This window comes from Syngnathus leptorhynchus, chromosome 12, assembly GCF_054491065.1.
Source record: "Syngnathus leptorhynchus isolate UIUO chromosome 12, UIUO_Slep, whole genome shotgun sequence".
Classification (NCBI taxonomy): domain Eukaryota; kingdom Metazoa; phylum Chordata; class Actinopteri; order Syngnathiformes; family Syngnathidae; genus Syngnathus; species Syngnathus leptorhynchus.
The window spans coordinates 10,832,002-10,854,013 of record NC_141206.1 but is presented as its reverse complement, the minus strand read 5'-3'; the positions used below and the strand labels follow the sequence as shown (position 1 = coordinate 10,854,013).

The 22,012-nt window shown below is 50.4% G+C and overlaps 1 protein-coding gene across 2 annotated transcripts in view; it reads left to right on the top strand.

The window, feature by feature from the left end:
• The window catches only part of rapgef1b (Rap guanine nucleotide exchange factor (GEF) 1b), a 79,705-nt gene that overhangs the window by 30,083 nt on the left and 27,610 nt on the right, over positions 1-22,012 (top strand). The gene's annotated exons all lie outside the window — the stretch shown is intronic.

The following is a 22,012-nucleotide window of genomic DNA, read 5'->3' as shown; positions in this document are numbered from 1 at the left end:
ACAAAGCGACTGGGGGGGATCCGGGACGGGTTTCCTTTCTGGCTCGGACTTCCAGGAGCAGCTTTCGGGAAAAGACCCGGGCGTGCGCTGTGAGCATAATGCCGCTCACGCAGATCCGCGTCTCCTCCGGCTGGATCCGGACCTCTGGATTGTCCTGCAAAGGCGCAAGATGACAAGTTTAGATGCTTGTTTGTTGCTATCAAAGCAAATCCTCTTGACGTGATCCTCTTAGGGGGGAGCTGGCGCACACCCGGGATTGGTCGTCTTTCAAGATAACTTCCCAGCGTAATGATAATGAAGATCGGAGATTGTGGCCAAATCAATGACCATCTGAAGGAAGGTCCAACACTCATCTGGGAATTTTGGCCTTCTTAGTGGGCGTGGCCCAAGAGCGACTTCATCTGACGGCAGCCAATATGAAAGCGCCGCCAGATGACGTCACGTCCAGGCGGCAAAATACTTTTGGAAGGTTTTGGTTGAAAATATCGATGAATAAAAACTAACAAGCTCGTTCTGAAAACTATTTCCAGCCAACAAAATTGAAAAAAAAAATAACGGAAAGAAAGAAAAAGTCACGTCAGAAAGTCGTTGAAGAAAATTGGGCACGACATTTGTTCTTTGCGACGGCATTACTTTTAGTTTGGGATATTTGGAATTAGTATTTCTTCAATCAAAATAATCATTTCCGATTAAAACCTCAAAAAAGCACCCAGAATATAATTGTTTTATTCCATTTAGTGCAGAGGTGTTCAAAATGAGGCCCAGGGGCCGTTTGGCATCCATCCTCCGTTGTTCTGCGACAAACGGCAAACGAGTTTAGTTTAAAGGAAAAAAAAAAATGGATGTCAGGGACTTTTTGTGATGACCACATCTCATGGCTTGGGGCGATGTGCTTATTTTTGTTGTTAACTGTTTACTTTGCCTTTGAAATTCTTTGCTATGTAAAATAGTAACCTGTCAAAATCGATTGTCCAAATCGAAACTATTTTTCTCCTTCACTTTCTGCGTGATGCTCCGACTTGTGAACACGTCGTCAGGTAAAAATGCTCAACTTTCCGCATAATTGTGAAACGTGGAGATGGGACTGAGCTGTTGTTTGGTGCAGGGGCGGACCTATTCTAATTAGAATACGGGACCGAGCCACCCCAAAATCTGTCAGAACCGGCACTGGCTCTGTCTAGTCGGGAATTGATATTTTAGAACTTGAAGAAAATATTACTTTTGTGTCTTTGATCGATTTAAGTGGTGGAAATTTAAATGATTCCATGAAATAATAAATTATCCTCTATTTGTGGCATAAAGCAAGAACGTATTGATTTCATTCAAATTTGTGTCGGACTCGGCCTTAAATGAAAAGTGTGAGAATTGTGTCAAAGTGGCATTGAAAGACATTTTTCTCCCCAAACTTTGGACAGCCTTGATTTGAACTGAACCCCCGCCCGCCCGCCCGCCTCCCCGCCCGGGGAGCCCGCACCCCCCTTGCCCTACTTAAGACAGCACGTGGAGTTGTGTCTTAATTCAATCCAATCGGGCTGGCAGGGCAGCCCGTCCCTTTTGTCCCACTCCAAAGTCCAAAAGCCGCACGTTCGGACGTGCCAATGGCCGCCGAGCCCAATGGAAAAAGTCGTCGTGCACTTACTAGTGGCAGCGCACATCCGCGGGACGCTGGCCGCCCTCCCCTCTCTTGGCGGGACCGGCGTCGATCATCCGCTCGCTCTCGCCTCTCCTGCCCGTCGTGAAGAGGCAAAATCCAAGTGAAAAACAAAAATGAGCTTTGCGAGGACGTCCTCGAGGGTGCGGCGCCAGAAAGGAGTATCAAAAGTAGAAAATGTTGACTTTGAGGGAAAGGCTTCCTTGTCGTCCTCCTCCTCCCTCCCTTTCTCCCTCCCTCCCTATCTCTCTCTCTCTCTCGCTCGCTCCTCACCGCTCCTCCTCTTGCTCACTTTACGAGCTTCACGCGGGATGCTGAAGGGCGCTCGCTCGTTTGTTCGTTTGCCTCTCTCCCTCCCTCTGTCCCTCCCTCCCTTCCACTCGCTCTTTCACTCTCTCCCTCCCCCCCTCTCTCTAATACCCAGCCTAAATCCTTCTGCCCATCACTTTCAATCACTATCCGGTCCTGACGTCCACCCCCAGCCCGCCCCGGCGCGTCCCGCCCGGTCCCCATCCCGAATGGTCCCGAGCTACAACGATGCAAAACGTGCACTCGTTTCTGCCGCACGCACGCACACACCTCCTCCTCCTCGTCTTCCGCTTCCTCCTCTTCACAGATGTCTTTTTTTCTTCCCCGCCCCCACCGCCTCCACTCCCCCCCCCTCACATAATGACCTTATCTAACACATCTTTTTACACTTGCGAAAATGATATGAATACATTAGCTTTCGGGTGGCGAGCGGTGTAATAACGTCGCGGTTCAAAGTTGCAGAGGTGAGCCCGCGATGAGCCATGAAATGATTATCACCTCACAGCCACCCAGATAAATGAGTAAAATCACGCAAAACTTTCAGAATTTTTTTGGTGTGAACAGAAACCAAAATTGTTGACACACTTTTTGATCCAAAAATGATTGCACAATTGCACGTCTTTGGATTTGAAAGTTTTTCCACCTGTGGTGATGTGGTTTGTTGCACCATTGCGTTGGCGTCATGACAAATAACAGCCAAGGCTCGATAGTTTGTTTGCGTCCGGCACTTGGCGGGCGACCAGTCGGTGCGGTGCGGGTGTTCCTAATGTAATGTCTGTCCCCGTATGTTTCAATGGAGTCATGCTTCAGGCCTTTTGTTCCCCATATTGGCCAGAAATGAATCAGACTAGGCGCCACCTGTCGTAACGTGTGCTTCAAACGGGAAACAACCACACACACACACGCGCGCCACACGCGTGTCGTGGTTTCCTAGCAACTCCTAGTTAGGAGTTTCACCTTGGAAGCCGTGCTCTCTCCACCTGCATCAGGTGCATCGCCAAAAATAACCCCCCAGTGACCCCAAAACACACAAGGCGGAGCCGGCAAGGCGGTTGGCATTGACGCTGGCCCTCTTGTATTTTTAAGTTTTTTTTTTTCTCCCTCAAGTTTCATTCTTGTGTTTCCACGGTAGTATTTTTTGCTGATATTTTGGAAAAAAATTGCTCCAAAGTTAGTATTCTTTATCCTCTGCGAAGAACAATAATTGTTGTTGCTAATTTATGAGGCCGAAACGAGGATGTTACCGTACCCTTCGGAGGGTGCGTGTGCGCGTGCGCGTGTGAAAGGCACCTCCACAAGGTTTGCATCGATCACCGATCGTGCGATGACACCCGCGTGGAGGCGCCGTCACCGGCCAACTGCTCCACACAGGAGACCTGACGCACACACACACACACTGTACATGCGCATACCGAGAAGTCGAGTGTATTTATTGCAGACATCGGGCGTGGCGGCTTTTTTCAGCGTCGTTTGAATACGTATTTGATATGAATATTATATTACATTTCAAATGAACTGAAAATGAATTCTTAATTGGTCAAATATTTCAGCTTTTGCTCGTGTCGCTGTCTTGTGAGCGGGACGAGCCTCTTTCACACTTTCTGTCAAACTATGGTAGCGTGCGTCCAATCCTTGTCGAAATAGATTCATTGAATTAAATAGAAATTATGCATTCATTGATAAACGATTGGCGAGAAATCAAATGTTCACTCCCACAACGGCGCAAGCACCCCTTTCTACAATTCGACTGCACCTCGCTTAACACACAGTGTTATTTAGCCGGCGGACTTTAAATCACTTGAAAGGGGACTGGCTCAATTGGTCCAGTGAATGGGTGCAAAGTGCGACTTTATTGACAGTGACGCCGGTGTCAGATTTATCGGCTGCCGTTCAGCTGCAAAGTCTTGCTCACGCGCAGCCCCCCCTTCCCCCCCGCCAAAGGAGGACCGGAGATTTACCGGCCCGGCGGCCGCCACGCTAACAGCGCTTCGGCCATTATGTCCTTCATTAACCGAGCTGCCGAGAGAGAGAGTGAGATTTATTCCGCTGCTCTCGGGTCAAGCGGGTTACAGTTCCTCTCGTCGGCTGCCGAGGCTTTGTGTTGACTTTGAGGGTATGGGAGGGGGAGGGGGGAGCCGTCGCAGGGGCGGGATAAATCCAGCTGGATCGATAGCAGCGTTTGGTTGCATTGATCTGCTCACCCCGCCCTGAAAGGTCGCGACCCTGCCGTTACGCACTCGTCCGGGCTGCATAAAACGCCCGCACGCCTGCCCGCCTGCCCGCTTGTGTGCGAGAAAGGTCAGGTGATGTCATCGCTGGGGACAGGAAGTAACTCTTTAGCCCGTACAAGCTGATTTTTTTTTTTTTGTGGAGTGGCCCTACTATTTTTTTTTGCGCTTGTGTGCGAGAAAGGTCAGGTGATGTCATCGCTGGGGACAGGAAGTTACTCTTTAGCCCGTACAAGCTGATTTTTTTTTTTGTGTGGAGTGGCCCTACTATTTTTTTTGCGGTGTCGTGTTTATTGCCGTCCTTCCGGAGGGGCGAGGGGTGAACGCGAGCGAGCCGAGGATTGCGTGTAATGAGGCTTCCGTCTTGGCCATCTCATGGATGGGGGTCACGGGTCGAGCTGGGATATATGGGAGAGAAATGGATATGACGGCGTGTAATGGCATTATGGGCTATTTTCAGGCCGCGCTCTCGCTTTACAAACACATTTACACCAACCAACCAGCCAGTAGTTCCATTTGAAAGCGGACCCCGAGCAAATCAATTCAGGTTCCGGATGGGCCGCGGCAACGGAGCCATGCGTTTTTGCACCTTTGACTCGGAAAGTTCTCCTTATCGACTCATTACCGTGCAGTTCTGTGTCGTCTGGCCGATGTGGACGTTTTCGTCGTTTACTGGCCACATGCGGCTAAATACAAACGTACGAGATGCTAATTGGCCCGGCAGCAGTTAACAAGTTGAGTTACCGTAGCGCTTCAATCGCGCGATGCATCACATCGAGCGCTAACGAGCCGCTGACCGGCCGGCGCGCGGCACAACTGCTGTGTGTTTGAACCGGCCAGCGCATTTTTTTTTCTTTCCATGATTATACACAGCAGTGCTTTTACATGAGGCCTTCACATATGAAAATGTCTGTTGGAAACCTGCTGTGCTTAAATGATTGCTAGACGGGTTTCCTTTTTTTTTTTGTACTCTGCTAGATATTTCTTTGACAAATTTTTCATTTTCAAAGTCTGTATCTGGTTATGTGCTGGGTTTTTGGTGTTCCCAATGGCTTCTGTTTTTAAAAGTGCAGAGAACATCTCGCCAAAATAGCAGGCTAGTTTTAGCGCCTCTGTAAACGTAAACACGTCGGTAGTTTGCAAACGCCCCATCGCAGTGCAGCGTGTCAGCACCTTGACCTCCTTTCAAGGAACTTTCCCACAGCTTTCAGAATCAGGGAGGCGGCGTGGGCGGAGGCGCGTCCGGAGCTTAGCCCCTGAGCCGCAAGATGATAATGATGACTGCGGCGCAGGCAGGCATGGCAGGCGGGCTCGGCCTCTCCTCCGCCGCGCCGCCTGTGTAGCCGTTAATGTAAACACGATCGATACGGTTGTTGGGAGCGCCGCGCGGCTAAAAGGCAGGACGTGCAACTACTGGGCCGTAAGATTGAAATCTTGCACACTCACCCTTGCATATCGCCGCTATTAAGCTGAAGCAGCTCCAAGCGGACGCCTGCGTGTGAGCAAAGTTACACTGACACAAGATGGCCGTGCCTTTGACGTCTGTTTGTCATCGCGCCGGGCGGTAAACAGAAAGAGCTGCCACGGAAGTCACACGCTCGCTCTTTCTTTACATTTGTTTGCGCTTCCGATCATCTGTCGCCGACCGCGCTTTGTTCGCAGCGAGTGGCCGGAGAGATGAACTCATCAAAGCTAATAAGCTATGCTAAGAAATTGTTGTTAGCACACCTGCCGGTCGAATCGATGTAAATCTACAAACGGTTGCTCAGTCGAGAGAACGTTCGACAAAATGGCTCCTTTTTATGAGCGAGTATTCAGAGACGCTAACCACTCGCTGTTCACATGCTAACGTTTATCTTTCAGGCGGCATTCCCGTCTTTGTGCTTAGCTTCTCCTTTTGAAGACGTTAATTGACGTGAGGCCGGCCGGCCGGCGACCGGGGCGTCGAGTCAGCGTTGCGGTTCGATGCTATCCGAGGCATTAGCGCACTACTCAGCGGCCGCCGTAAAAGCCGTGAGAGAATGATCGGAAGGGAGCGAGAGCGGCCCAAAACGACGGTGACTGTTGCAGCTTGTGACTCGCCGTTAGCGTTAAGTAATTTGTACTTCATTTATCGCCCCGATACCGTTGGCTGCGCACACACACACACACTCACACGGTGCTTCCCTCCAGAGTCACTAGATCATTGTCGCATTAGCTGCCGATTTCCCTGCAGGCCCTTGCGGTGCCCCGTGTGAGTGACTGCGCGTGTGGGGAAGCGGTGACCTCACACACACGGATGCAGTCACAGGAACGTGCTGAGAAGTGACATCACCAGAAGATATAAATGAGCCCCGTCGTATGCCGTATTCCGATAACACCATCTGCGATGGGTAAAGTCCTTGCTGGAACTTTTTGGGGTGTTTCCCTTGTCGTTCCGCCTAAAGGCTAGCGGTGATTGGGCGAGCTAGTCAAAGCTAGCTCCATGAAGTCTTTTTGGTCCATCGTTTTTGGCAGCCGTCTGACGCTAGGTAGTGACTCTTCTCCTCCTCTTCCTTCTTCTTGGCAACGTGGGGCAAGTGTTTGATGGCGAGGCTTCTTCAATCTTTGCAGCCTGGCAAGTGTGTTTGTGTCAAAACAAATCAAGCTGAGACAATCTCGCAGATATCCCACAATGCGTGTCTCCTTCCAAGGAGGAAACGACGGGAGTTGTTTGCGGGGGATAACAAATGTATCGTACTTTCTATTCACAGCTTGTGATCATGACCTTTTTTTTTTTTTTTTTTTTTTTAACACTTTTCCTTAACATCTTGCTTTTATGTATCAAGCACACTGACACGCTTCCTCCAACATGGGTGGAAATGTGGTGAAAACTTTCTGATTGACCAGAAAGGTTCCCGCTTCTGATGCCTCCCTTTTTGTTGGTGGGGCGTCAAGGGAAGGCTTCTCATCCGTTGATGGCTCGATGTACAATCAGATGACGCTCAAAAAGAGCCGCTTAAAATTCACCCCTCCCGCGCACGCTCGTCAATCAACGCTAACGACATCAGAGGCGAGTTTTGCCGGGGATCAGTGGCTGCCAGAAAATTCCCCAGGCCCGCCTCCGTACCCGGAAGGTCACTTTGCCGCCGGCGCTCTTTTCCTGCACACCGGATGGGAGAAAAAAGGTTGCGTGGGAGCGGTCGGCCGGCTGGCCGGCCGGCGTTCCTGACTAATGAGCGGCAGGAAGACGAGGTGAAAAAGCGGCAGCCATATTAGCCTCGCTCGATTGTGCGGGCGCGACATCATTAGCCGGCTTTCTGGCCGCCAAATATCTTCTCCCGCTTTCTTGCGTTTTTCTGATCAAAAGCCACATTTGCGCGTCGCGTTTGTAGCCTTCAAGGAAAAAAAATTGCGGCTGACCCACGCGTGTTGACTGTCTTTTTTTTTTTTTGTATTTTTTTTTTTTTTGGCGGGCACGGCGCGCCTCTTTTCTGCTCCTCGGCTAATGACCCCGCGAGGCGACGTAGCGACAAAGCCCGGCACCGAGCGAGCCGCTAATAAGCAGCCGGCTCACACGCCAACTGGTGTGTGAGCCTCAAAGAAATCAATGAGAACACATCCAGGCGTGAGCCGCAACAAGCTCGTGACCATCGTGCGGCCCTGCTGGGCTCTTTCTTCTATTTTGTATTTTTTTTCCCCCCCCCATAACAAAACATGATAAGACGAGCCTGGTGATAAAACTAGTTAGAATTTACAGAACATTTTTGCTGCTGTTGGAGATCAAAAGTTCCATGTACCGTTATAATTTGATAGATTTCACATTTTCTCATTTTCACGCGATGAGTTATCTCGTTAAAATGTGCCGAGTTTGACTTGTGCGTTGCATCGCTCGCAAACATGAACATCTCATTCTAATGTTAATATCTTCTACATTTCAAATGTCTGACAAGGACATTGTTTTGAAATTCAGGACTTGTTTCCTGCTGTGCCGAAGCTTGTCGTTCTTTGAGACAGCCGGATTCTCCTTGGGACCCCTTAGCCCAATTTTGTGACATCGCCTTGAAAGAGGTGTATTGAAAAAGCGTGTCACGGAGAAAGCAACTTCTCCAGGAGCTAACGGTAGGCGAGCTGACGTGGGACATGTCAAAGAACACAGCGCGGACGCAAAATTTGGCTTGAAACGTAGCTGTAGCCGGCGGGGGTCTTTTGATGCCCGTCGACTCGGCGTTGGCTCGCCTTCTCTTAAACGGCCCGCAGAACGCCGCCCACGCCGCGTTGTTTTTCCGCCGATGTGAACCCTTCCGCCGAGGCTTTCATCAGTGCGACTTGTAGTTTGCCTTTGAATTCGGCGGGGGGCGCACGACACCGGCGGTTCCCAAATGCGGGTGCCCACTGATCATGTTTTGCCTTTGCAGTCAACCCCCGTTTAGCCCGTGGGATACCTTCGAGACCCGTCCACAAAACTTTTGTAAGATAGAGAAACCGTGAAAAAACATCAGCGCTAGCAAGCTACGACTGTGAGGCTTAGAAGCTAGCAAACAGGATACATTCGCGACCCGTCCACAAAACGTTTGTAACATCGAGAAACCATTCGAAATCGTAAGGCTGTGAGGCTTAGTAGCTAGCAAATGAAGCCGGCTAAGCTAATAAGGAGAACTATTAAGCTATGCTGCTTTCTTTGCTAGCAATCTCCTGATGCTAATGTGAGGCCTAGTAAAATTCGGTGGCGCTACCAAGTTAAACCAGCTAAGCTAGTGGCAGTATATTCGGCGGTGAAACTCCATTTATTGCCGGGATACATTCCAGACTCGACGGCAATGGTTAAAAGTGTTCTGAAACATTTGTGAGTAGAATAAAAACAGCGGCGGCACAAATACAGCGGGGGGAACGCCGTGAAAAAAGATGGAAGGACGCGGCTTGGTTCTGCGGCAAACGCAAGCGGGCTGCCGTTACTCAGCCCGCATTGACTGGAACTCATTTGTCAACGCTCCGCAGTCCGGCTTTTAATAAAGTCACGGGGTGGAAGGTGCGGGAGAATTAGGCGACCGTTGGCCGCGGGCGGCCGCTCGCCGCTTTGCTGTCACACGCGCGCGTCAACTTGCTCAATCACCTCGGCGACACAAAGACGGCGGCGTTTAAATCCCAAATGAGTTTCTGGCCAGGGACTCACTCGCTCACGTCCAAATGTCTGATGAAAGTCTGATTTATGGCCGAGCGGGCAAATGGCACGTGATTGTTTCTTGTTGCCGTATTAGACCGGACCGCTTCTTTGGACACGCCGCGCGTCGTACATCACGCCGTTGCTGCGTTTACACTGCTGCTCCCTCCTTCTGATGTAATGCTGTAAATCCCATTTATTTGGTGAAAAGTCCTGACGGAGAGTCAATGACTAAAGTATAGCCGGAAATAAAATAACAACAGGTGTTTCAAGTGCTTAACTTAACTCTCGCCGTTCACATCGAATTGGAAGTATCGACGATTCAATCGGAATGGCGATATTAGGCCAGTTTGCCGGCCGGCAAATTGACAATGGCGAGATTCTCTCGTAAAGTTTGTCTTTGGTAGCTGAGCTTTATCCGCCCGCCGCTTACCGTACTGTACTCTCATTTTCCCCCTCGCCCGCCTGCCGCCACCTCATTAAGGGTCCTGACTTTGCTTTATATCTGCCACTGTCTGATCATTAGGACGCGCGGGGGGAATCAATCCCGCCGGCCGGTGCGTTTACGTTGCACTCGCACATCCAACTCCCATCAAATGACCTTGATGACTGGCGTTGGTGCGGAGTTGAGATAAGACAAGAAGGTCACTTTTTTTTTGCCTGCTTGCTTTCCGCTTTGGATGTTTTCATTTGAAAGTAAGATGTCTGCCTGCGTCCAAGGTTTTTGTTGACTTGTGCGTGGCCGTTTTAACAAACATATTCCTTTTTCTGCAGCCGTCGCACAACGGCGAGTTCGGCGCGTCCGATCGACGGCAACGTATCAGCTCTGTTTCCGAGCGGCTTAATTAAGCTCCGGAAGGCGATACGAGTTAATTAAAAATAATTCCCGGCTACGGCGGCACGGGCCGACCAAGCGACACCGGGGGAGCGGCGGGCAGCGGCGCACCCCGGGCCGCAGCTCGCGCCTAATTAGCGGCGCACTCCAAATGTTTCAGCTCAAATTAACATGCCGCTCTTTCGGCCCGCCCGCTAATTGACGAGCCTCGTCAGAGGGCGCCGCGGCTCGACGGCGCCGTGTGCGGAATGTTTAACCGTTGTGTAATTACAGGGAATCAAAAACATAAAAACAGCTTGTTTTGTGCCGGACTTAAGTGGATTTGCGCCGCCGTGTCATCCCATGACCCGCGCCGCGCGCAAGCAGGTGGGAACGTCGAAAGGGTCGCGGAGGGCGAGCGTGCTAAATATCCCATAATCCGTCGGGACTCCGAGGCAGCCGCGTTCGGACCGACCTAATAATCCCGACGACTATCGAAGAGGCATCGGCCAAAGTCACTTTGTTGAATAACATCGAAGCTGCCAGAGAGATACAAAATCAAAGGTGCTACTAGCCGCTAACTGCGCACAGTAGTTGTAGAAATGGGATTCCTCCGTAAAGTCAAAGTCAGCTTTATTGTCAATCACTTCACCTGGCAAGACACACACAGCGGTTGAAATTAACGAAAAACGGCGAAGCATCATTGGATACGAAATCTTCTTTGCACGTTTTCGCTCGCGTATTAAGAAACCAAAAACGCACACGACGCTGGGCATTCTCCAGCAAATCTCACTGCTGCCCTCAGCATTTTGTGGCAGAACACGGTACTGCACCCAATGCTCCCTCCCAACTCTGAAGTTGTACTTGCCTGTACCAAAGCATGAAAAAGGAACAAAGGCGTCTCTTAGTTTCACAACTGGGCTTGTGTGTTCCACCCAGCTGTCACTCGATGATCTGACACATACGAGAGAGAGGAGGGGAAAAAAAAAAAAAAAAACGCCATTGTGTCCGTGCTGTGATAATAAAAGCACAAGCGTGAAAGCGCGTGCGCGCACACACACACACACACACACACACACACACACACACACACACACACACACACACACACACACACACACACACACACACACTGAGAGGAGAAGGGAGCCCCCCTTTCCTGACACATGAAAGCCGACACAGAGTCGAGCAGGCTCGGTGGACCTCGGGGAGCTCTAATGGCCTTGTAGAGTGCAGTCAGGGGGAGTGAGGGTGAAGAGCAGAGCAAGGTGAACCAACGCAGGCGCACGCACACGCGCACTTTGCACACAGCGCTGCAAAAGCCCAGAGAAAACGCCTCAACTAAGAGAAAAAAAAAAGAATTGACACAGCCGAGGCGCTGCAGCGCGAGAGTGAAGCGCGGCGTCCTGACGAAGCCAGCCGCTGTTTCTAAAAGGAGCTGAACATGAATTATGCACGTTCCTCCTCCTTCTTACATGAGGGGCTTCTTCCTCTTCCTGCTGCACCAAAGCAGCTGCTTTCTCCTCATCCTCGCAAGTTCAAGAGCCCCACTATTGCAGCCTTGCAGTGGAAGAAACCCCCAAAAAACGGATGATTGGCAGACTCTGAAAAATGGTGACGTCAAATTTGTCAAACTTTGACGTAAAATGGAGCAAATATTGCAATTTAGCTTGAAATTTGAGTTGGCGTTTTGGCCAGCGGCATAAAAGCAGACGTATTTGCACCAGCAGTAGCAGCAGCAGCAGCATCCCTGACCCAGCTCACCGACACCCGATCTCCATCACTTTAGCTTCATGTTCCTCACACACACACACACACACACACACACACACACACACACACACACACACACACACACACACACACACACACACACGGGCGAGCTGGTTGGCCCGCGGCGCTCGGGTGCTATCGGATTCTCATAAGCAGGTGAAAGAAGAGAAGCGGAAGTTGAATGTTTTGTCATCCACGGCCCGTCGGGCTTGCGGTGCAGGAACGGGCGACCTTCGAATTGTTTTTCTTGCCGTGTTCAAGAGCAACAAGGAGAAAAGAGGGAATGGAATGTGGCACGTGTGCTCGCTTTCCGATCTTTTCATTTGGACAGCGGTGACCAAGTGCAAAGACGTCCGCTTCCATTTCCGACTCCCGAGACAGCCGCAAGGTCACCTCCCTCCTGACCGCTCGGGTGGGAAGTCACCGGCGGGCCATTTTCACGAAAGAAAAGCCGGCCCCCGGCGGGACGCGTGCAAAGTGGCGCCGTGGCGTCCTTGTCAGCCGCGAATCCGCCGCTACTTAACCGCGCCCAATTACATGTTCCCTCGACCTTCTCTGGCTAACCTCCGGAATACCTGTACGAGTTGATCCACACAGGCTTGGTGTGAAGCCCATAAATGTAAAACGGACAAAAAATGAAACATTGTTTATTTAAACAGCAAAACGTTGACGCGCAATTTCACCCAACGAGAGTTTGTTCGCGTCATGCTAACATATAATGATGGCAAAAGCTTTAGACAGGCTAACAGAAGCGTTGGACCTCCTGCCTTACCTTATCATTGCCGATTTTTCCTTATTTTTTTTAACCCCGCCCTTTTTTGTCGGTGTAAATTGTGAAGCTTGAGGCGATTAAAAGGGGGATTACATACGGTGGGATTACGCCGACCTCCATATCGCTAGACCTCGGGGACGAGATGAAAGTGTACGCCGGGTCAAGACGGGAGGGAGGCCGATGACGTCATGATGGCGGGAACATTGTGGTTAGCTAAAGCATCCGTCAAAACGTTCAGCATCATCGTCTCCGAGAAGGCAAACGATCCAGAAATCTCTTTCAAAGGTTGAATGAAAGGTAGAAAAAGCCAAAGAAGAAGCAAAACGCCGTCGCGTCGGCAAGCAATTTTCAACTCTTTAGATTGGTCAATCTCTATATTTTTCTGTTTCCTCGCAAACACCCCCGTGAACTCCTGGAGCTCGTTTTCTGCAGTTACCAGGAATGCTGAGGCGGCGTTTTCCGCCAGCGCTTAGCCTTAAGTGCAACCAACAAGGCGGCGGAACGACCACAGGAAATGCACGGCGCCCGTCAGCAGGATTAGCGCTGACTGTCATCGCTCATCGCACACTACTCAACGGCATTTTTTCCTCTCTTTTGAACCGTTGTAGGATTAGTTGTGAACATTCAAACGGCACATATGGGAGCCTCGGACAATAATGAGCAGAGATGAGAGGAAGCGTAAACCCGCAGTCGGGTGCGGCCCGCGTTGAAAGTACGACGGATGCTAATTAGCGTCCCGGGAAGATGAACGTGAAGCAAAAAATAAAAAATAAAGTCACATATGTCCGCCGAAGCCGACAAAAGAAGCGTCTTTGCTAACTTTGATATGTAAATGTTCCGACAGTCCGCACACCATCGACGGCGACGAGGAGCCTGTCATGTTTTTTTTTTTTTCTTCGCATCGCAACCGTTGGGAAAGCGCCACGTTGCGCCGAGAACAGATTGATCGTGTTGTGAGAAGAATGCACGCCAAGGAAGGCTCGGAGTGCGCCGCGTCATTCAATCACACTTTGCGCGTCGCTGCCGGCGCGTCACCAACCTCGTCGCTCCCTAAAAACTTGGGCCGGGTCAACTAACTTCAAATGTGCTTGCTCACGCCGGGAAGCATCTCTCTCTCAGCAAACTCACGGCCTCATGCATATTCAAGGCCACAGCAGCCGGCACGGTCCGGATCCACCTTATTGCCGCCGCATTGCTCACCGGCGGCGGACGCTCGCCCCCTCCCTCTCCCTCTTTTGCATTGGCCACGATAGCTGTGTGTCACCCGTCCATTGTCAGCAGTTAGTGCGCTTTGTCCTGATTAGCATACAATTAGGATTGACCCACCGCCCCTGGGATCTCACCAAGGGTGGTGGGGGGGGGGGGGGGTATTGATGGAGGGCTTTTGCAGCCTGACACGGCGGCCGGCGTTTGTGCTGACGCGGGCAGCGGGATGTCGGCGAGGTCTTTGGGGGCCCAAAGTGCGCCAAAGCGATATTGACACTGCCAGGAGAGACTTGTCTCTTGAGCCGCGATGACTTAATGAGGGAAAAGTTGGAGGAATGAGATGGAAAACAATTACGCTGCCGCCGCCGCCGCCTTGACTTTGACCACTTTCATTCCGTCCCCGAGCAAGATTGTCACTCTACTTATAAAGTCGAATTTCGCCGCTGGAATGAATGAACTCATTCAGTCCCTGATATTAACTGTGAATGAGTTCAAAAATGTTTCATGATTTGTTTGTTGTTTTTGAAAGGACCCGGGCCGGCCGGGTCGGTGCTCAAATGTTTTACTGAGGGCTGATGAGCCACATGCTGCTTCACTACTATATTACGCTCACCTCTTTCCACCACTGCAGTAGTTGCGTATGTAGATTTATAAATTCATCATCTCCCCGACACGAATCTTCCTCTTGGTCCTCATTCTCTCCTGTCCGTCCGGCGCTGACGCTTCATCGGAAACGCGCATCGATAGTACGCAAGTCGGAAATCCCCTCGCGTGCCTTTTGATGCATTGACGCGCTATCGATGGAAGCGGGACGGCTCGGCCGATGACAAATTAAAATGTCAGGCGTGGCAAAGGTGAGACCGCACTCTCCCGGCGGCGTCCTTAAGGCGCGCTGACAGGCCATCGGCTCAACGATCGCTTGGGGGAGGGGGAGAGGAAAAAAAAAAAAAGCGCTGACTCCTCCCGTGAGCAAGGACACCGGCACGCCAGGCGAGGGGAAAAGTTGCGGATCGACTGTGACAGAAAGTAAAAGAAAGCCTTCCAATCAAGGGATTTGTCATGGCGCCGACGCCTCATTTGCATTTGGGACCAAAAGTGCACATCGAGTGTTTGCTGTACGTGGCGGGTGCCAAAACTGCGGCCCGGGGCCCACCTTTGGCCCAAGAGATGAAATAGATTGTGCTAAATGCTTTTGTTGACAATCATTTGTAAAAGCACAGAAATAACTTGAAACTTTAGTACTCCGCCTGGCGAGGCGAGTTAGCCGGGCCTCCATTGTGCGAGTTGTGTACCCTGAAGAAGTCTGTGCTGCTCTTTTGAGGAATGGCTCCTGCAATATTAAGGCTCCCATCCAGTCGTCCCCCATTTGTGCAGCGCCGTGCATTTTGCACACTTTGATCATTAGCTTAGCATCCGTCAGCACACGCCCCCAATTTGGCCGCAAAGAATGGCGCGATGTGGCAATTTCTGCAAATGCCGGTGAGGCGGGTGGGGGGGGGCCGGGGTGGAAGAACGAGGCCGCTAATGACTCGTCTGCCATCGCTCGCCCAAATCAGTCACACAAATGGCTTGTAAACAAAGGCAAAAGTGCTTTATGACAAAAGGATTTCTGCATCCATTCAAAATGAATTGTGATGGCTCTAGAATCAAATACCGGGAAATGAAAAAATAAAAACAAGCAAAAAGACCAAGGGCCAGATCTCGCCTTTGGCCCCGCCCCCCCAGTAGCTCAAACCTCAGGGGGGGGTTCCGGGCGGGAACACGATAAGCGGCAAAGGACAGGCGAGGGAGCGGGAGGTTTGCTTAGCGGACCGACCTGTCACTTCCCGCGTCTTCGTCCTCAAACAGTCCGCGGCTTGTTTTCCCAGCGCTTGGCCGCCCCAAAGTCGGAATGTCTCTCAAGCTGACAAAGATAACAACTTGAAGCGCACAACGCGGCCTCTCTGTATTCGGACCGTCTTTCCGCTAAGCGAGACATCACAATCTTCACAAAAAAAAAAACAGAACACACGTCTCTCAATATCTGGAAAGTGTTCTGGTTGAAATTCAAATTTAGCGTGAACTAATGAATGAAGATGCCCGCTAACCCTAAAACCGAAAGGTTGTCCGAGCCCGAGTCCGCCCTCTTTAGCCCCGCCCCCTCCCCCCAGGCAGCCCTCACTTGTTTGTGCACACCGGCGAGGAGAAGCAGCGAGCCGGCTCGTGATAATTGGGACAGAAGATCGGGGTCGGGAAGAAAAGAGGGGGGGGGGTCTACGCGGGGAGGCCTCCCAGCCCTCCGGTGGCTCGCTCCGCTTAATGATGCGTCTCCCTCGTAATTAGCAGACGGTATTTAACGCTGGCATCACCTGGGTCTCTGCGGGTCACGTTCTTTCTCTGCTTTTTGCTTCACGCTTGGCCGCGAGCAGTTTGGTCCCGGTGGCCTCGCTCCGACGGCCCCCGCCGCCCCCTTTCACGCCGTCGACTAGGCTAATTAAAGCTCTCTTGCCATATGGGCCGGGTGGGCGCAACATTGTTCGCATTCATGTTTGCAAAGCGCACGACAAGGTTTTTTTGGGGGGGGGGCTTCACAATAAACACGTTACGAGAAAATAAACGAACTCAGATGTGGTTGCTCCATATTGCGACGTCGGGTGGATGTGAAATAAACGAGCATCCGCCGCATTTCCATATTCCTTTGATGCAGGTCTGATCAGGAGACGCTGCGCTTGCTTTACTTTATTATGAATCCAATTCCAGTGCGACCTTGCGGCGGCCGTATCGATCCACACTCCGTGGAACATGGCCGCCTATCAAGGTGAGAGAAAGGGGGGGAGGGAGGCCAGGTGTGCTGAGTCGTGCATTAGAGACAACAAGGATGAGTAAGGGAGCCAACGTGAGCAGGATGGCCAGGTGTAAGGCAGAGGCGCATCCTCTTCCTCTGACCTCATTTGGGCCCCCCCCCCCCCCCACGCACGTCCCTCTCTGCTGCCGTCGCCCTCTTCTGGTTCAAAGCAGTCAGTGCAAATGTTAGCGTCACAGTTCACTTAACGCTCATGAATGTTTTTTTTTTTTTTTTTTGTTGCTGTATCTAATCCAATCTGCCCCGGCCGGGCTTTCAGAATTGTCAGAATTTTTTTTTTTTTTTGTATCCAGTGGTAGAGATGGTTGTGAGTCAGTCTGCTAAATCCCCACCGTAGGCCCAGCTAGCAAATGGAAGTTGACGGCGGGACATTTGCCGCGTGACGTCCGGCGCGGCATCCGTCAGCCCCCGCTTGACGCCGACGGGCCGGCTAATGCGTACGCGCGAGGGTTAACGGCCATCGATCGGCCGCCGTTAATCACCGCGCTTTGCGATTACCCGGCGGGCCGCTATCGATGCGCCATCGATCGCCGCTGCCGCCGTATGTGAGCTCACTGTCGTTTAGCGCGTAGCCGCCGCAATCTTGTCACCGCGACACCTCCGAGGTGTCGGCGCGGCTCCCGGGTGGCAAACGAGCGCCGAGATACAGCGCCCGGCGTTTGATGGAGGCGCAATTAAGGCAAAGAAAGAGATGGCAGCTTGAATACGGATGTGGTCCTTTCCTCGCTTGCTCTTCTACAATGTCAGAGAGGCCAGACCCACTTGTCGTTAGCTCCGTCGCTAACTAGCGAGCGTTTGAAGCGAGTTGGACACGTGTTGCCACGCCGCCTCGGACGCTTTGACGACCGTGTGCGTGTGTGCGTGCGCACGGCCGATGTCAAGAAGATGCACGACAAGTCGTTCATATTTCATAAGCCGGGCCCGACTGCGCTGATCTTGCACGCTCCGAAATCTCAGTTTTGAATCATCAGTCGCTCAAATTATTTGCGTTAGGTGTGACTGTTGTGGTCTGGGCTCGCAACAAAAGACTCACAGGCTTTTGCTCCAGCGGGGTGAAGAAAAAGGCAAACAAGGTCAGCGCAGCATTAAGTCACCTTTTATTTGGCCGCCGTCATCCCGGATGCAAGCCACTTGTAACGCGTATTCATCAATTCCACCCCCTCAACCTTAAGATGAGAGGGAGCCCTTGCGGTCCCACGAGAAGCCCCCCATCCCCTCCCATTCCTTAGCGAAGGGTGATGAAACACTCAAGAAAGTTGTATCACAAGAGTGGATCCCGCTTCTCTCACCCACCTCCTCCCTCCCTCCCTCCCCCACTCCTACTAACCCCCTAACTCCCCCGGCGGCTGCCGCTCGCCGCAGTGTCGGGTTTAACCCGTCCACCCCTCTTCTTCAACCCTCATTACACACACGGTTTCAACCACCGGCTGCATGCTCAATAGTCTCAAAACCAGGGGAAAAAAAAAAATCATGATGGCTCTCATTAGCAGTCTCATGCTGGTAATGTGCAGATTAAAAAGAAACGGCACTCGTGTGTGCACATGCGTGTGTGTGTGTGTAGACTTGGGGCATTGTTAAAACCTTCCTTGCGGCAATGACACATGACTTTACGAGCTAAACTAGCAATATAACCACGTTTACCTTCATAAAAGTGACTTGGTTATTTACTGATGTCTTGAGTAATGACGTGACTAAATTAGATTCCGAGTTACAGCCAACAGATGCCGACAATGCTGATTGCTAACACTTCAATTCAAAGTGCATTCTTAACATTCTTAAATTAAGAATTAAAAAAAGACAACTTGCTTTCACTTAACCTATTTTTTTTCTAAAAAAGAGTCTTAGTGGATTTCACTTGGAAAAAGAAAAAAAAGCCTAGAAAGAGCATGACGTAAATTATACATAGAAAAGAAAGAAACTCTGCGTGAGGTCACAGATCCACCAGTTTTGTGATTTTTCTTTTTTTAACGTGAACCATCAGCAGCGTGGTGTCATGGCGGCCGTTAGATGCACTGACGCACAGTAATGGGCTGGCCTCTTTCTTTTCCATCCTTCTCCTGCTTTTCCATGGAGACGCGGTGAAGTGCTAAAAGCTAGTGGTAGGGTCCGTGTTGCCAAATAAGTTTTGAAAAAAAGGGGACTTGACTGCTTGGTCGCAAGATAAGATAACAATATTGTATATTCGACAACAGCTATTATTAAAAATGGGTCCTGCTCAGACATGGAGAGCAGGTACGTTGTCTGTCTGTCTGTCCTTGTAAAATTAAAAACATGGTCGCTCAGAGGTGATTGGACGGACGGCGTGATGAGCCGGCGATGCACATTCTGTCACCTGAGTCGGAGGTGGGCAAACTTTAGATTTTTAAAATGGGAAGACGGTCCAGGTCAAATTTCCATGAGAGCATAAAAATGGTCTAAAACAAAACAAAAAATCCTCATATGTTGCTTCTGTATTGAGCAATTATGAAATAGATGTTAAATGTATGTAGATTCAGACATTTTCTTGAAAATACATTTCACTGTTTAAAATTTTAGGGAGAAAACGCCCGCTCCGCTCCGCCCTGCCCCGCCCCGCCGTGTTTCATCTACGACGAGGCAGCTGTCAAAGCGCTTCAATGAAATTCCGTGTCTAATGAAGCAAGCGCAAGCGTTTTATGATGCGTGGAAGCGTCGCGAGCAGCCACCGACAATCGCGCGCGTGTCATTACGCCCCAATTCAAATGACTTGCATCATCTCAGAGGAGAATGATCCCAACTCTCGGGTGGTTTGAACAAGAGGAGCCCGTTGACGATCATTAGCCGGCCCTCAGATCTCATCCGTGACGTGGAAAAGAAAAGAAAAGAAAACTCCAGGGGAATTTGACACTTTCCAAAAAGTCCAAATACTCAAATTTACATGAAAGGAATCAGAGTAGCTAATCTCATTAGCTTAGCGTAGCATGAGCGGAGCATTTTACTATTGCCGCAGTGTTCACGTTATGTTAGCGCTGTCCATCTACATTGGCATACGTTAGCATTTTGCCCGGCTAATCTCAACAGCTAGCTAACGGATCCTATCTTGTCGATAGTGGCAAATGATATTCAGGATGTTTCCCTCTATGCTTGTCGCCGCTCGGCCCAAATCTTTTTTCCCGCATGCGAGTAATCCCGTCGCTGCGTAGGTAAAAAAAATAAAATAATAGAAGAGATGGCGGTGCTCGGTGCGCTAGCAAACAACGCTATCAAAGGAGCGCTTCAAAGCCGCGCATCCTCGTCTCTCGGGTAATTTGCCATCCCGCGTTCTTCCCACTTCAAAGCGCCGCTGTGTGTTGGAATGCTGCAAGTGGGAGTAGTGTTAGAAAGGGGGGAGGAAAGACGAGCGGCGTCGCTGAGCGATACCATTGTGATTCCTGTAATAAATGCTGACATCCAGCCCGTTTGATATGGGAAGAGTTTGATTTGTTAGCGCTTTTGACCGTCTTTGCCGTGTCCTTCAGAGAGGCCGGCCGACCGACCGACCGATGATTTCACTGCTACGCTTGAAGATGACTGTGAATCTTTGGCTCTTACATCATAAAAAGGAGAGAAAAAAGTCCACCAGAGAATGTCCCCGAGACATGGCCATCTATCCATCCGCCTTTGAATTTCTTACAAGACAATAAAAGTATTAGCACATTCCATACGATGACGCTAACACACTCACGGCTAATTTAGTAAAATCAGTGGAACCACACGTGGAGACGGATCTTTTAAGTCTAGTCTAAGCTTCTTTGTCCCGGTAGAAGTCGTTAATGTATGTTTCGCCTTCATTGTTTGTGTCTTTGTGACTTTTCGCTAAAAGGCTGCCTCCTGGTGGCCAAGAAGCAGCAGTGCAACTGAATTGCAGCGTTGTATCACGATCCCGGTTCGTCCTTTTCGTTCGATGGAATTATCTGAGACTGCAAGATTACAGAAGGCAGTGAAAAATGGTTTGTTTTTTGGGATGGATGGATGAATGGATGAATGTCATTTCCATAAATGTCATCATTTCAATGGCACGGCTGGATGTACAGAAACACACACACACACGCCACAAAGTTCCTCGATGCAACTCAGCAAATGTGGCGGACGAGGTTTAATTTTCTGGACCCCCCCCCCCAGCCTCTTTGCACCACCTTGAAGCGTTGCGCCGCCGCCCCTGCTCATGCATTTTTCATCAACGCCACGGCATTCCCGCCCGGGCCACCGCCGCGGACCGCTATTGATTGGCGATTAAGCCATCAGAGCGCCATAAAAAGGTTAATATTTTAAAGCTGCTGCAGTTTATAAGGGTTCTTTTTTTTCTGGCTGGGGATTATGAATGTTTGATGTCATACCTTTCCTCCACGTCGCGTTACGTTTGCTGACGACGGCAAAGGTCGAGGGTCGCGAGGCCTTAGTGAAGGCTCGGCCTTAATTGCGGCCACGCAATGTGCGGGCTCATCTGGTTCCCGCTGACTGATGGTCGTCTTGAGACAACAACAGAGGACCTCATTTCTAGCAGCTTTACTTTCTTGTTCACAGTCACAGTTTGACTGAGAAAACCTCGTCGGAATATTAGTGGAAAATAGGCCTGCGAGTATTGTTTGCCGCTTTTGTTTCCATGTGTTGTTGGAAGCTTTCTAATCTTGTAAGTGAGATGATGTCATTGATCTTACCACTTTGAATATTGACGATGAATCGCGCAAGGCTGCGTGTGCAAACATCAATCCATGGCAGTAGCGTGTGCTTTTCACATTTTGCACACACCTCGCTTTAATGCTCGTCTCATCATATGCGGCTCGAGCTGAATTGAAACAAATGTGGGCGACGACGCCGAAGAACGCAACTTTTGTCATAGATCAAAGTTTAGATTCACGCCGCAGCCATCGCGCGCCATCGGTAACTGCCGTAAAAGCAAATAAAAGTGAGCCGCTGCTATATTGCCGTTTTTTGAAACTATGAGACTTTTGCAGGGTGTAGTGTAGTACCGCATTGTGCCACAACACGTCCGGCAGCACTGAGCGCTTCTGAAAGCAATATTTGGATTGCACTGCACAATATCGCAACATTTGCAGTGAAAAGGAAAATGATCATTAAAGAATGAATTAAAACTGAGAATGCTTCTATTCTAGATTTGACTTTGTATGTAAAGATGGCCGACCATCACGAAACTGTGCTGTCCGTCAACAGAAAAGCGACATGATTTTGTCACTTTAATTGGTACTGACGGCGCCTTTAATCTTTGATGACCCGCTGTGGAGGCGAAGGCCTTCCCGTCCCGCTAAAAATAGACGGGGTCACCGCCGCTGTTTGTTTGCC